Source organism: Anolis carolinensis, unplaced genomic scaffold (assembly GCF_035594765.1).
Source record: "Anolis carolinensis isolate JA03-04 unplaced genomic scaffold, rAnoCar3.1.pri scaffold_13, whole genome shotgun sequence".
In the NCBI taxonomy this organism is placed as follows: Eukaryota; Metazoa; Chordata; class Lepidosauria; order Squamata; family Dactyloidae; genus Anolis; species Anolis carolinensis.
In genome coordinates this window covers 3,212,513-3,227,324 of record NW_026943824.1, presented here as the reverse complement: position 1 = coordinate 3,227,324, position 14,812 = coordinate 3,212,513, and the positions used below count along the sequence as shown (strand labels likewise).

At 42.1% G+C, this 14,812-nt stretch overlaps 1 long non-coding RNA gene across 1 annotated transcript; it reads left to right on the top strand.

Annotated features, from left to right (window-relative positions):
* Positions 1–687: 687 nt before the first annotated feature.
* On the top strand, positions 688–11,986 carry LOC134294188 (uncharacterized). The gene is made up of 2 exons (XR_010001162.1): positions 688–3,899; positions 8,312–11,986. It is a non-coding gene; the product is annotated as an uncharacterized LOC134294188 (long non-coding RNA).
* Positions 11,987–14,812: the final 2,826 nt, after the last annotated feature.

The window sequence follows — 14,812 nt, the reverse complement described above, 5'->3', positions numbered from 1 at the left end:
AGTGTTTGCATCAAAGGCATACTTGGGACGTTCTTGATGGGGCGGGAATTCTGCTTGAATCCCCTTTCCGTCATGCATTTTCTCAGTTCCAAGGCGGTTGGCGCATGTTTCCCTGGTTACCCTTTAATCCGCTTAGTGTGGGGGTGGAGTGGCCCGGCAGGGAGGGAGAAGTGTCCTGTCTCATCCCGCTGTGTTTGTCCACGTCTGGATTGCACATCCCCATAGCTGTCCCCAATGTTGGGAATCACCCTGGACTATTCAAGTCTAAATGTAGTCAGATAGATGATAGAGTTAGATTGAGGGAATCCTTGCCCTGTTTCCAAAGCAGGCCTAGACAGGCTTTACTGTGTTTCACTCTATCCTGTTTATGTCACATCCCTTACTTTTGAAGTTAGCAGAAAATGTGAATCTTCAGGGACACTAAGTTCTCTTTGGTCGGAATGTTTTATGGCTCCAAGAAACTGGACCATGATGGGCAACCTTTTGCACTTGGTGTGTCAAAATTCACCAAAAAACCTAGCATGACTTGGGTGGTGTGTCACTTTGAGAGGAAAAAACAACAACATAATTTCACAATATATATAGTTTAAGTAACAAAAATATATAATTGTAATATATAACTGTATTTAATAAATCAAAAAATATTTACTACCATTATTTCCATGAACAACAATCTATGGGACCTCTTGCAGTTTCCACGCTGATTTCTCTCTATTGTAGTTTCAATGTAGTCATGAATAATGAATAATATAATAATATAATAGTAATAATATAATAATATACTACAATAATAATAGAATAATAATAGAATGATATATATATATACAGTAGAGTCTCACTTATCCAACATTCTGGATTATCCAACGCATTTTTGTAGTCAATGTTTTCAATACATCGTGATATTTTGGTGCTAAATTCGTAAATACAGTAATTACTACATAGCATTACTGCTTAATGAACTACTTTTTCTGCCAAATTTGTTGTATAACATGATGTATTGGTGCTTAATTTGTAAATTCATAACCTAATTTGATGTTTAATAGGCTTTTCCTTAATGCCTCCTTATTATCCAACATATTCGCTTATCCAACATTCTGCCGGCCTGTTTATGTTGGATAAATGAGACTCTACTGTATGTGTGTGTGTGTGTGTGTGTGTATATATATATATATAAATGTAACATGCATAATTCCCATGGAGTAAACAACAAAACCACTGGACCAAATCACATCAAATTTGGCCACAAAAGACATTAGTCATCCAATCAATCTGCATGCGGCAGCGTGTCAGCAAAAATGGCTAGGCGTGTCAGTGCTGACACGCGTGTCATAGGTTGGCCATCACTGATCTAGATGTTTGTTATTTTTCCTTTCTTATTTTTCCTTAGAAACCAGTCTAGAGTAGACTCGACAGCTCCCAAACCTTTCTATCTACAATGGAATTCTTTTTACCTGAATAAATGCTTTTTGAACTTTTACTGAGACTCTGCAATCGATTGCCATCCTAACTGAAAAAGGCTTCTCTTTGTGTGTAAGCATCTGCTGTGTTTGAAAGTCTACTTTTGCTACTCTGCTACATTTTTGGTGGAATCTCCCCCAGAGAGGGTTAAATTGAGTCTAACCGCTCAGAGATTACCACAACATCCAAAACCCAGCAAAATCCAATGTGGTCTCCAGCATCGTAGTCCAATGCCCAAACCATATGCCAAACATTTAGTTTTTGATGGTTTGATGGCAACTTCCCATCCAACATTGATGGGATCTCCCAGTCAGCATGGTCATTCTTGAAGCTATGGTCTGATAAAAGAAAGTTTCCCCATGTTTGTATGTTTCATGTCCTCAGCTCCAGTTTTCTTAGCGTCAGACAGCCTTGGATTTATGAGACTCCCCGGGGCCTAATGGGTTTTTCAGATGCCAGGAGCTGCTCTCAGGTTGCCTGCCTGGAGCTGAGCGGGCGGACAGTGTTTATAAACAGAAGCGGGGTGGTTAAGATAAGAAAAGATAAGAATGGTAATTAAATTTAAGAACAAGGAAGTCATTCGAGGTGGGTTTAAAGGCTTCGCCAGATGTCCAGGTTTCAGTGTCAGAATTCCAGTGTCGCTACTGGGCATGCGAGAGAGAAAAGTCAAATTTCATTAACATTGTTCAGTGATGAGTCACTATGTATATAGCAACTTCAGAGTTCATCATCTTTTTCCCCCTCTCCACAGTTATAAATGAGCTGATCTTGTGCAGAAGGCTGATCCATAGCACAGTTGATCAATGGGACCAAGAATTCCTGTTAACATCTCACTGTTTTCAGTAGAGTAGAGACAGTAGAGTCTCACTTATCCAACACTTGCTTATCCAACTTTCTGGATTATCCAACACATTTTTGTAGTCAATGTTTTCAATACATCATGATATTTTGGTGCTAAATTCGTAAATACAGTAATTACTACATAGCATTACTGCGTATTGAACTACCTTTTCTGTGAAATTTGTTGTATAACATGATGTTTTGGTGCTTTTAGGCACTACATCCAGTGTGCCAATCACCACTGGGACCACCTTGACTGGCTTGTGCCAGAGTCTTTGCAGTTCGATCTTCAAATCCTGCAGTTCGATCTTCAAATCCAATTACTACATAGCATTACTGCGTATTGAACTATCTTTTCTGTGAAATTTGTTGTATAACATGATGTTTTGGTGCTTTTAGGCACTACATCCAGTGTGCCGATCACCACTGGGACCACCTTGACTGGCTTGTGCCAGAGTCTTTGCAGTTCGATCTTCAAATCCTGCAGTTCGATCTTCAAATCCAATTACTACATAGCATTACTGCGTATTGAACTATCTTTTCTGTGAAATTTGTTGTATAACATGATGTTTTGGTGCTTTTAGGCACTACATCCAGTGTGCCGATCACCACTGGGACCACCTTGACTGGCTTGTGCCAGAGACTTTGCAGTTCGATCTTCAAATCCTGCAGTTCGATCTTCAAATCCAATTACTACATAGCATTACTGCGTATTGAACTACCTTTTCTGTCAAATTTGTTGTATAACATGATGTTTTGGTGCTTTTAGGCACTACATCCAGTGTGCCAATCACCACTGGGACCACCTTGACTGGCTTGTGCCAGAGTCTTTGCAGTTCGATCTTCAAATCCTGCAGTTCGATCTTCAAATCCAATTACTACATAGCATTACTGCGTATTGAACTATCTTTTCTGTGAAATTTGTTGTATAACATGATGTTTTGGTGCTTTTAGGCACTACATCCAGTGTGCCGATCACCACTGGGACCACCTTGACTGGCTTGTGCCAGAGTCTTTGCAGTTCGATCTTCAAATCCTGCAGTTCGATCTTCAAATCCAATTACTACATAGCATTACTGCGTATTGAACTATCTTTTCTGTGAAATTTGTTGTATAACATGATGTTTTGGTGCTTTTAGGCACTACATCCAGTGTGCCGATCACCACTGGGACCACCTTGACTGGCTTGTGCCAGAGACTTTGCAGTTCGATCTTCAAATCCTGCAGTTCGATCTTCAAATCCAATTACTACATAGCATTACTGCGTATTGAACTACCTTTTCTGTCAAATTTGTTGTATAACATGATGTTTTGGTGCTTTTAGGCACTACATCCAGTGTGCCAATCACCACTGGGACCACCTTGACTGGCTTGTGCCAGAGTCTTTGCAGTTCGATCTTCAAATCCTGCAGTTCGATCTTCAAATCCAATTACTACATAGCATTACTGCGTATTGAACTACCTTTTCTGTCAAATTTGTTGTATAACATGATGTTTTGGTGCTTTTAGGCACTACATCCAGTGTGCTGATCACCACTGGGACCACCTTGACTGGCTTGTGCCAGAGTCTTTGCAGTTCGATCTTCAAATCCTCGTATCGTGTAAGCTTTTCCAGTTGCTTCTCATTGTTGTTGTTGTTGTTATTATTATATTTATTGATTTATACCCTGTTTTATCTCTCCCGAAGGGGACTCAAGGCAGCTGAAAAAGTGAGAATGGAGAGTATATATGATGATATATTTGCACTTTTAGCACTTTGGCCTAGATCCTTTGAACCCAATCCATGATTTTATCACTTTATCTTGTATGTGGTTTTTATGACTTATTTTTATTGTCTGATTGATTTGTTTTATTGTTTTGTTTTTATTTTGTTCTGTCCGGGCTTGGCCCCATGTAAGCCGCCCCGAGTCCCTTCGGGGAGATGAGGTGGGGTATAAGAATAAAATTACTATTATTATTATTATTATTATTATTATTATTATTATTATTATTATTATTATCATCATCATCATTATTATTATTATATACTAGCTGTGCCCGGCCCCGCGTTGCTGTGGCGTTGTCTGGTGGTGTTGTTGAGAAATTGTTGAGGTAGTGGTGGTATTGAATGTCTGTTGTATGGTTGTCTTTATGTTTAGTATGCACACTGAAGTGGATTATATGGCAGTGTGGAGTCAAGATAATCCAGTTCAAAGCAGATAATATAAGATTATAAATGGGTTATATAGATGTGGAAGGGCCTTGAGTCTACACTGCCATATAATCCAGTTCAAATCTGATAATCTGTGGAAGAGGCCTAAATGAGGCCTAAGTCTTCCTCTCCCCTGGGCTGAGTCGGTTGCTAGGAGACCAAGTGGGCGGAGCTTAGCCTTCTAACTGGCAGCAATTGGATAAAAACTATCATTCCTCTCCCTGTAATTAGGACTTTATTTTTCTTTTCTTTTTGTTGTATCAACCTAGAGCCGTGAATGATGGGTTGTGTTGTCAAATTTCGAGGTTGGGGAGCCTGTAGCTTTGTTGTTTTGTCCGCTGCCCTGATGCCATCACTCTTATATATATATAGATTGAGATTCTCCTGTCCAAGATGGCACATTTGTGATGTTAAGTCTTAGCCATTGCTTTGGGACCGAGACATAAACCCAGCACGCGTGTGGGTGCAACATGTTGAAAAGAAGGAAACTGTGTAATTCACTAGATCAAGAGGACTTCTAGAAATGGCTGTTAGGTGGACAAGTGACGGAAGCCAGAAGTTTGAAGGTTTGGGGAGGATTGCAGGCACTCTGTTCCCGGTCCCTTCCATGCGTAACTCTCCAATTAGTTCCCGTCTCCCTTTTCTTGCCTTCAAAGCCCCCCAAGCCATTAATCTGCTTTGCCGCATTAGTGCCAGGCACTATCATAAGATCATTTCTCCTCTGACCTCCCCTCCAGGTCCCACACACTCTTAATAGTTTGTTGCCCTTCTGTCATGCATGTTAAATGCTCAAAGCACCTCTGGGGAACCCGATCCATCGTGCAACTGTGAGGGACTAAAGGGGAAGACAAAGTTCAATGCTGGGCAAAGTTGGGTTTGGCTCCTTTATATGTGCCCCTGTGCTTTGTCTTTGGATGGTCAACTTGTTGGGAATCACCCTGGACTACTCAAGTCTAGATGTAGTTAGATAGATGATAGAGTTAGATTGAGGGAATCCTTTCCCTGTTTCCAAAGCAGGCCTAGACAGGCTTTACTGTGTTTCACTCTATCCTGTTTAGGTCACATCCCTTACGTTGAAGTTAGTAGAAATGTGAATCTTCAGGGACACTAACTTCTCATTGGTCAGAGTATTTTATGGCCCTAATAAACTGGACCATGAGGTTGGAACCATTTTGCTTCCCTCTTCTCCCTTTGTTCTTCTAGCTAAGAACACGTCCTGCCATCTCTCCTGGCATGATGTAACTACAATAGAGTCTCACTTATCCAACATAAACGGGCCGGCAGAACGTGGATAAGCGAATATGTTGGATAATAAGGAGAGATTAAGAAAAAGCCTATTAAAAATCAAAATAGGTTATGATTTTACAAATTAAGCACCAAAACATCATGTTTGACAACAAATTTGACAGAAAACATAGTTCATTACACATTAATGCTATGTAGTAATTACTGTATTTACGAATTTAGCACCAAAATATCACAATATATTGAAAACATTGACTACAAAAATGCGTTGGATAATCCAGAACGTTGGATAAGCGAGTGTTGGATAAGTGAGACTCTACTGTATTTAGATGTTTGTTATTTTTCCTTTCTTATTTTTCCTTACAAACCAGTCTAGAGTAGACTAGACAGGTCCCAAGCCTTTCTATCTAAATGGAGTTCTTTTTATCTGAATAAATACTTTTTTGAACTTTTATTGAGACTCTGCAGTCCATTGCCATCCTAAATGGTCAAAGGCTTCTCTTGCTCACCGCGTGTAAATAACTGCTGCATTTGAAAGCTTTGCTTTTGCTACTCTGCTGATTTTTGGTGGAATCTCCCCCAGAGAGGGTTAAATTGAGTCTTGTGATACATTCAAAAAAATGTGTGAATTCCTCTCCATCACTGAACCTTTGGGCCAACTTGGGAACACTCCCAGCTGCTACCTCTTTTCTATTTGCATATGTATTTTCCAAAGAGGCACTTCCTAGAAAGATTTCTAGCTTCCAAAGCCTGCCTGGCAAGCTGACGTTGCAGGATTCTGGCAGCTTTGTAATTGGAAACAGTGGGATTAGCTTGGCACAGGCAGCAGCTTTGGGCACTTGGAGACAGACGAAAGATGTTTCCATTCCAAGACATTCCTCCATCCAAAGCTGGAGGAGAGAATCAGTACAAAGGCATGAGACAAGCAGTTCCAAGCAAGTTTAGTATAGTGTGTATGGGAATGAGAGGCTTAGAATTGTATGGTTTTTAATGTAGAGGGTGTCATAAAGGCTGTCTGGGCAGTGCGAAATGAGATATAACAAGGAGCACAGGAACTGTCATAAATGCAACTCATCCCATGTCCCATTTACCCCCCTGGTCCATCAGGATACATCTAGCAAACACTTGTGTCCAGAAACACCTGAATCTATATATATAAAAGGGTAGTGAAATTTCAGCCTAGGACAAAGCAACAAAACTACACATCCCAGAAACACTAAACGTGGCAGCACAACCCCTCATCCATGCCTCTACGTTCATACAACAAAAAGAAAAGAAAAATAAAGTCCTAATTAGAGGGAGAGGAATAATTGTTTTTATCCAATTGCTGCCAGTTAGAAGGCTAAGCTCCGCCCACTTGGTCTCCTAGCAACCCACTCAGCCCAGGGACAGGCAGAGTTAGACCTCACTTAGGCCTCTTCCACACTGCCTATAAAATACAGATTATCTGATTTGAACTGGATTATATGGCAGTGTAGACTCAAGGCCCTTCCACACAGCTATATAACCCATTTATAATGCACTTAATGTAAGTTAAAACCTTTACCCTTTACCTTAACGACCACCAATTCCTCAATACTTTATTTCCCATACCACCAGACTTCGCCACAACAACGCGTGGCTGGGCACAGCTAGTGTTTTATATTTGTTTTCAGACGCATACTCTCATTGAACATGCTGGATTCATTTAGCTCTTCGGGCCTCCAATAGACCTGTATTCTATCTTGTCCTGTGCCAACATTCCTTGGCATGGGATCTGTGTTGTGCGTTGTAGAGACAAGTACGGCCTTTGGTATGTCTTGCCTGAGTGGCAGCTGACTTCATTGTTTTCCCCCAACTCCTGGCAGAATTTGTTGCCAGGAGATATAAGGATGGCCAATAACACGAACAGCTTGACAAGAGGACTAGATACATTCACTGAAGATCGGGCAAGTCAACAGCCATTCATTGCAATGGTTATATATTACCTTTAGCAACAGCGCCAATATTAATCTCAGTGCCAGTTGCTGCAAAACATAAGTGGATGGGTGTGCTTACATACATGTTTGGCTGGCTGGCTTTCCATAGCTTCTGGATGTCCAATGCATAGCTTTCAACATTTCACAGATGGTGGACATATGTGGTTGAGCAACTGAGTGCATTCACAATGGAAAAAGACAAGCTGCAGCAGTTTGCTTTTGCCAGAGCCTATAGGGAAGGGTGAGGAACCCCGGTGGCGAAGTGTGTTAAAGCGCTGAGCTGCTGAACTTGCAGACTGAAAGGTCCCAGGTTCAAATCCTGGGAGCATAGTGAGCGCCCGCTGTTAGCTCCAGCTTCTGCCAACCTAGCAGTTCGAAAACATGCCAATATGAGTAGATCAATAGGTACTGCTTCAGTGGGAAGGTAACGGCGCTCCATACAGTCATGCCAGTCACATGACTTTGGAGGTGTCTATGGACAATGCCAGCTCTTCGGCTTAGAAATGGAGATGAGCACCAACCCCCAGAGTCAGACATGACTGAACGTCAAACCTTTACCTTTACCTTTACCTTATAGGGAAGGGCAAGACTCCACTTTTACATCTCCTCTTCTTTGCAGCAATTGAAGCAAGCTGAGGACAAAGGAGGACAGAGAGAAACCGGGATGTTATAAAGACAGCTGAAAAAGTGGGATGGCAGAGGATTAATCAAGACTGTCCAGGACAAATGAGGAATGCCAGCATGGATACCGAATGCTCAGCCTCAAATTCAATAGCAGGAAAGTGCTTCAAGCACCATTTTGATTTTCCTTTCTAACAGCCTCTCCTGTTCCCTAATGTCCTTTTCAGGACAAAGTGAATGATGATACACTTCATCTCTTATTAATGGGCTTCTGCTTAGTGGAAAATGCCATGATGTCCGCATTGTCCTATATAGGCTTCTTCCTCTGTGGCTTCGGGGGGTCGAGTATCCAATGTCTGGCCTTCCTTTACAATGGCTTGAAACGCTACTCCTGTAAAAGGGGAAAAGGCTGGATGGGAATCTGGAGTGGCAGATGGCAGAGAGGGGAGCAAACTGCCCCAGGGCCCGGGAAACATAAGATACCCTGTGAGCGAGAAGAAAGGAAAGGGCCGTGGAAGATCTCTTTCTAAAGCCACACAATGCGGCTTGACTTTCCCTTGAGAGCTACACTCAGGTTGTGCAGAGAAGACAGGCTCCCATTTGATTTTGTTAAGGTTACAGTAAAAACTGTTTGGAGGAAGAAAACAAAATGTTAGAGATGGGTTGAAATGGCTGGAACCCCCAAAATAAAGTAACAATAGAGATGTTACAATAGAAATGGCCCCAAAGAGAAAGCCGTGCTCCGCATCGTAATATTTTGACTGCAAAATTTGCAAAATTTGGTAGGATGTCAGTGGCAGAGGTCCATGAACTTGTTTTGAGATGTAGTCCATACTTTGAAGGAGGTTCCAAGGTATCGAGATAGGATTGATAGGCCTTTTAGAGGCATAAATATGGGGTGGATTAACTCCCCATTTGAAGTGACAGCTACGTTCTGACAATGAGAGATGCAGCATCAATGGAGAAAAAAAATATTAAAATATTCCTTTGTTTTGTAGCTTTCCTCCATCACAGAACCATGGAGCTTGAATGGGACTTGTAGACCATCAAGTCCAAGTTCTGCTCAGTGAAGGATCTTCAGTTGGAGCACTGTCTCCAAACTCTGATCAATGGAGAAAAAAATATTAAAATATTCCTTTGTTTTGTAGCTTTCCTCCATCACAGAACCATGGAGTTCGAATGGGACCAGTAGACCATCAAGTCCAAGTCCTGCTCAGTGAAGGATATTCAATTGGAGCACTGTCTCCAAACTCTGATCAATGGAGAAAAAAACATTAAAATATTCTGTTGCCTTGTTTTGCAGCTTTCCTCCATCACAGAACCATGGAGCTTGAATGGGACCTGTAGACCATCAAGACCAAGTCCTGCTCAGTGAAGGATCTTCCATTGGAGCACTGTTTCCAAACTCTGGTCTTCCAGATTTTGGACCTCAGTTCCCAGAATCCCAAAACACATGAAAAACTAGAGTTTGGGGATCCCTGAACAAGAACATCCCCAGCCTCTTTGAGAAGATCTCCAGAGAAGAAGACCTCAACACCTCCCGCGACCTTTGCTTCCATTGCTGAACTGCTCTCACTGTCAAGAAGAACATGTCCATCTCCGTCAACTTTTCCTGATATGTTTTGTTCTCCATATCTTTCCTTGTCGTTTTTCTCTCAACCCACTCCAACTTCTCCATACCCTTCTTGACACCATGTCCGTTTTCCAAGGAAAGTGTGTTCGCCACCCAACCCAACACACTTCTGCTCTTGCTGCTAAGCTTCAGCGCACCACGGAGGGCTCTGGACATCCAGGATGGACCAAGCCGTCCCTCGCCCGGGTTTCCGAGGTCACTGGGACCGTTTCCTTTCCGCCAGCCCATCCTTAGGAGACAACGGCCAAGGCTTTCAATAACATTTCCTTGGAAAAATAATCCATCCCTACTCCTGTGTTTGGAAAACCAGGCCAGAGCACAGAACAGGAAGAAGTTAATTACTGTCCAGGGGAGGCAAGAAAGGGGGGGAGCGGGGTGTGTGTTTTCCCGAATTGTTTGAGATGTTTAATTTCCTTGAAAGAGGAAAAGAGTTCTGATCTCTGCTGGATTCCCTCCCTGTTTATACAGAGGGTTTCTATTAGCAAAGTCAACATCCAAAGATCCCGATGGCCAGAACTGGACTCTTCTTTTTCTGACCAAACAGGATCCTTCCTCAAGGGAGGGGTGTGATGATGTGCCATCCCTCCGGTTGTACATCTACTTCCATGAAAGTCATGGCTTGGATTTGAGAAAGTGGCTTTGCAGACCTGGAAAGGCAGAGGCATCTTTTGCATCGTGCTTGCATTTGGATTTCTGAAGGTGTTCCTCACCAAGACTAGGTGATGAAAATGAACATTGGGTTGTACTGGAACACCACAAAAATTCTGGCTGCGTTTGGAGATGTACCTATATCACATAATTATAGCCCGCGTCGGATACCGGATCAAAAAGTGGGATATATCCGATTTTAATCCGATTTAAGATTCTTTACGATTTTTTTGACCATGCCTAATAATTACATACCCATAGCCATGGCTCCTCATACTAAAGTCCCCCCAAGCTCAACTTGTCAGCTTGAAAGACCCTCATAACCTCCTCCACATTGTTGGAGTAAGGAGAAATTTTGCGCACTCTCTGGGCGCATAACCTTTTGGGAAAAATAGCAATCATAATCTTATTGAAAAGGAAAAATGGTGTCATATCAGTTTGGCAAATACTCAGGCTCAGGTAGTGGTGGGAGCACTGGACTGATTCTCCAAATGACAAGAGTTCAGATACTTCATCGGCCATCAAAACCTACGGGATGACCTTAGGCAAGTCACACTTTCTCGGCCTCCGAGGATGGTGATGTAGGGACCATAAGCCAGAAAATAGTAAACTATTGCCTATGTAGGCTTGTTGTATGTTTCTGGAACATGGCCACACAGCCCGAAAGACATATAACAACCCTGTGATCCTGGCCATGAAAGCCTTCGACAACATATTGCCTATGTAGCTTTGCCCGTGCATATGTCCCTCCCTTCCTGTGTGCTGGTGCTTTTCTCCAGAATGTTCCAAGACCAAAAGTTAGCTTGAAATCAACAAGTGAGGTCACAGGTATCACTTATGCTAAAGTGATACAACAACCCTGTGATCCCGGCCATGAAAGCCTTCGACAACATATTGCCTATGTAGCTTTGCCTGTGCATATGCCCCTCCCTTCCTGTGAGCTGGTGCCTTTCTCCAGAATGTTTCAAGACCAAAATTTAGCTTGAAATCAACAAGTGAGGCCACAGGCATCACTTATGCCAAAGTGATACAACAACCCTGTGATCCCGGCCATGAAAGCCTTTGACAACATATTGCCTATGTAGCTTTGCCTGTGCATATGCCCCTCCCTTCCTGTGAGCTGGTGCCTTTCACCAGAATGTTTCAAGACCAAAAGTTAGCTTGAAATCAACAAGTGAGGTCCCAGGTATCACTTATGCCAAAATGGGTGTGGAAGGTGAGGAAGATCCTCAGCCATTGGTCAATTGTAGATAAGCTGAGATATAAATTCTTTGTTTGCTATGCATATGTTGTGACGGCCATTTGCATGGTACGGACCCACTGATTTGGGAACCTACGGCTGTTTTGCTTTATCTACAGCTGTGATAATAATAAAAGGCTTGTTTTATTGCTCTCCTGGAATTCTCTCCTTTACTTCCCTACAAGAAAATGCCATTGTAGGTTCATCATAGGGTTGCGAAGGACTTGTAAGCGCGCAATAACATTGTGGCCAAGATGGCATGACACAAAGGTACCCGCCGCATGTTTGTGGTGGTCTTGGCAGTGTGCCTGAAAGGTACATGATATAATAAAGTTGTGTTCTGTGCTTAGTTGGCAATGCTTGCCGGGCCTTATCTCCCTTTCTGCTGCAAAGCGGAGAGAATGTATTTTCCGCTCGGCTTATCGTTCCCTCCTGCTGTAGTTGCGATGAAGGGATTGTGGACCCCGTCCAACTTCCTTGATGAGAGAAGGGCAACGGCGATGCCCCTTCATCAGGAGCACATCCCCTGCCGGGTGTTATTCTTTCCAAAAATTATGATGATGATGATGATTGCGATAAGGAAGTTGTGGTTAACAGGCTGCAGCTGCCTTCCCCACAAAGCTGAGAGACGCCTGGATTTCCTCCGGCCCTGGAGAGGCGAAGTGAAGAGAAGAGAGGGATCCAATGGGAATGGAATAGCAGCATTCCCTCCCATATTTCACCATTGAACACTGGGGTCCATGTGGCCGAGCAGCATCAGAGTGTGGCCAGGAATTGCTGAGGAAGAATACACAAGTCAGGAGAAGCTGCAGCAGTTTGCTTTTGCAGCAGCTTACCAAGAAGGGCAAGAATTTTCCCCTTTCTCCTCACTTACACTACCATATAATCTAGTTTCTGAATCCAGATTATCTGATTTGAACTGGGTTATATGAGCCTAAACTGTCATATAAACTGCAGTGTAGACTCGTATAATCCAGTTCAAGGCGTATAATCTGGATTCAGAAACTGGATTGATTATATGGGAGTGTAGACTCATATCATCCAGTTCAAAGAATATACAGTAATCTGGATTTAGACACTGGATTGATTATATGGGAGTGTAGACTCATATTATCCAGTTCAAAGAATATATGGTAATCTGGATTCAGAAACTGGATTGATTATATGGCAGTATAGACTCGTATAATCCAGTTGAAGGCATATAATCTGGACTCAGAAACTGGATTGGTTACATAGGAGTATAGACTCATATTATCCAGTTCTAAGCATATCCGGTAATCTGGATTTAGAAACGGGATTGATTATATGGGAGTGTTCAGCGCATATATAGTAATCTGGATTCAGAAACCGGACTGATTATATGGCAGTGTAGACTCATATAATCCAGTTCAAGAGCATATACTCTGGATTCAGAAACCGGACTGATTATATGGCAGTGTAGACTCATATAATCCAGTTCAAGAGCATATACTCTGGATTCAGAAACCGGACTGATTATATGGCAGTGTAGACTCGTATAATCCAGTTCAAGGCATATAATCTGGAGTCAGAAACTGGACTGATTATATGGCAGTGTAGACTTGTATAATCCAATTCAAAGCATATAATCTGGATTCAGAAACCGGAGTGATTATATGGCAGTATAGACTCATATAATCCAATTCAAAACATATAATCTGGATTCAGAAACTGGCCTGATTATATGGCAGTGTAGACTCGTATAATCCAGTTCAAGGCATATACTCTGGATTCAGAAACCGGATTGATTATATGGGAGTGTAGACTCATATAATCCAATTCAAGGCATATAATCTGGAATCAGAAACCGGACTGATTATATGGCAGTGTGGACTCAAAGTATATAAACTGGATTCAGAAACCAGATTGATTATATGGGAGTGTAGACTTATATAATCCAGTTCAAGGCATACCGGATTGATTATATGGCAGTGTAGACTCGTATAATCCAGTTGAAGGCATATAATCTGAATTCAGAAACTGGACTGATTATATGGCAGTGTAGACTCGTATAATCCAGTTGAAGGCATATACTCTATATTCAGAAACTGGACTGATTATATGGCAGTGTAGACTCGTATCATCCAGTTGAAGGCATATACTCTATATTCAGAAACTGGACTGATTATATGGCAGTGTAGACTCGTATAAGTTGAAGGCATATACTCTATATTCAGAAACTGGACTGATTATATGGCAGTGTAGACTCGTATAATCCAGTTGAAGGCATATACTCTATATTCAGAAACTGGACTGATTATATGGCAGTGTAGACTCGTATAATCCAGTTGAAGGCATATACTCTATATTCAGAAACTGGACTGATTATATGGCAGTGTAGACTCGTATAATCCAGTTGAAGGCATATACTCTATATTCAGAAACTGGACTGATTATATGGCAGTGTAGACTCGTATAATCCAGTTGAAGGCACATACTCTATATTCAGAAACTGGACTGATTATATGGCAGTGTAGACTCGTATCATCCAGTTGAAGGCATATAATCTGGATTCAGAAACCGGATTGATTACATGGCAGTGTAGACATATAATTCATTGGATATCCATAGCTAAGAAGGTAATGGACCTCTGCTTTCTTGAGTCCAAAGACCAAGGCATGCTGGCTTTTCTAGAGTAAAAAGCGAGAAGGAGAGAGTCCGAAATGGCATGAAATTCATTTGAGAGAACCCGGAGTGCAGCTTGCTCAAGAGGCCTGCTTCTCTCATCAGGACCAAGGCAAGACTCTTCCTCCAGACCTTTTCCACTCAACCACGGAGAGGAAGGGTTTGCAATTTATGTGGGTCAGGCCTCCTTTCGGTTCTTATTTAGGCAGCTGGGGCAAGAGTTATTGTTTTTCATTTACTGTTTGATGGATGAGGTTTCTGGATGCGCTCCAGCATGACTCTATTTTTAAAATATGTCTCCCACTTCCCTTCCAGCCCGAGAGACCCCGGACTCC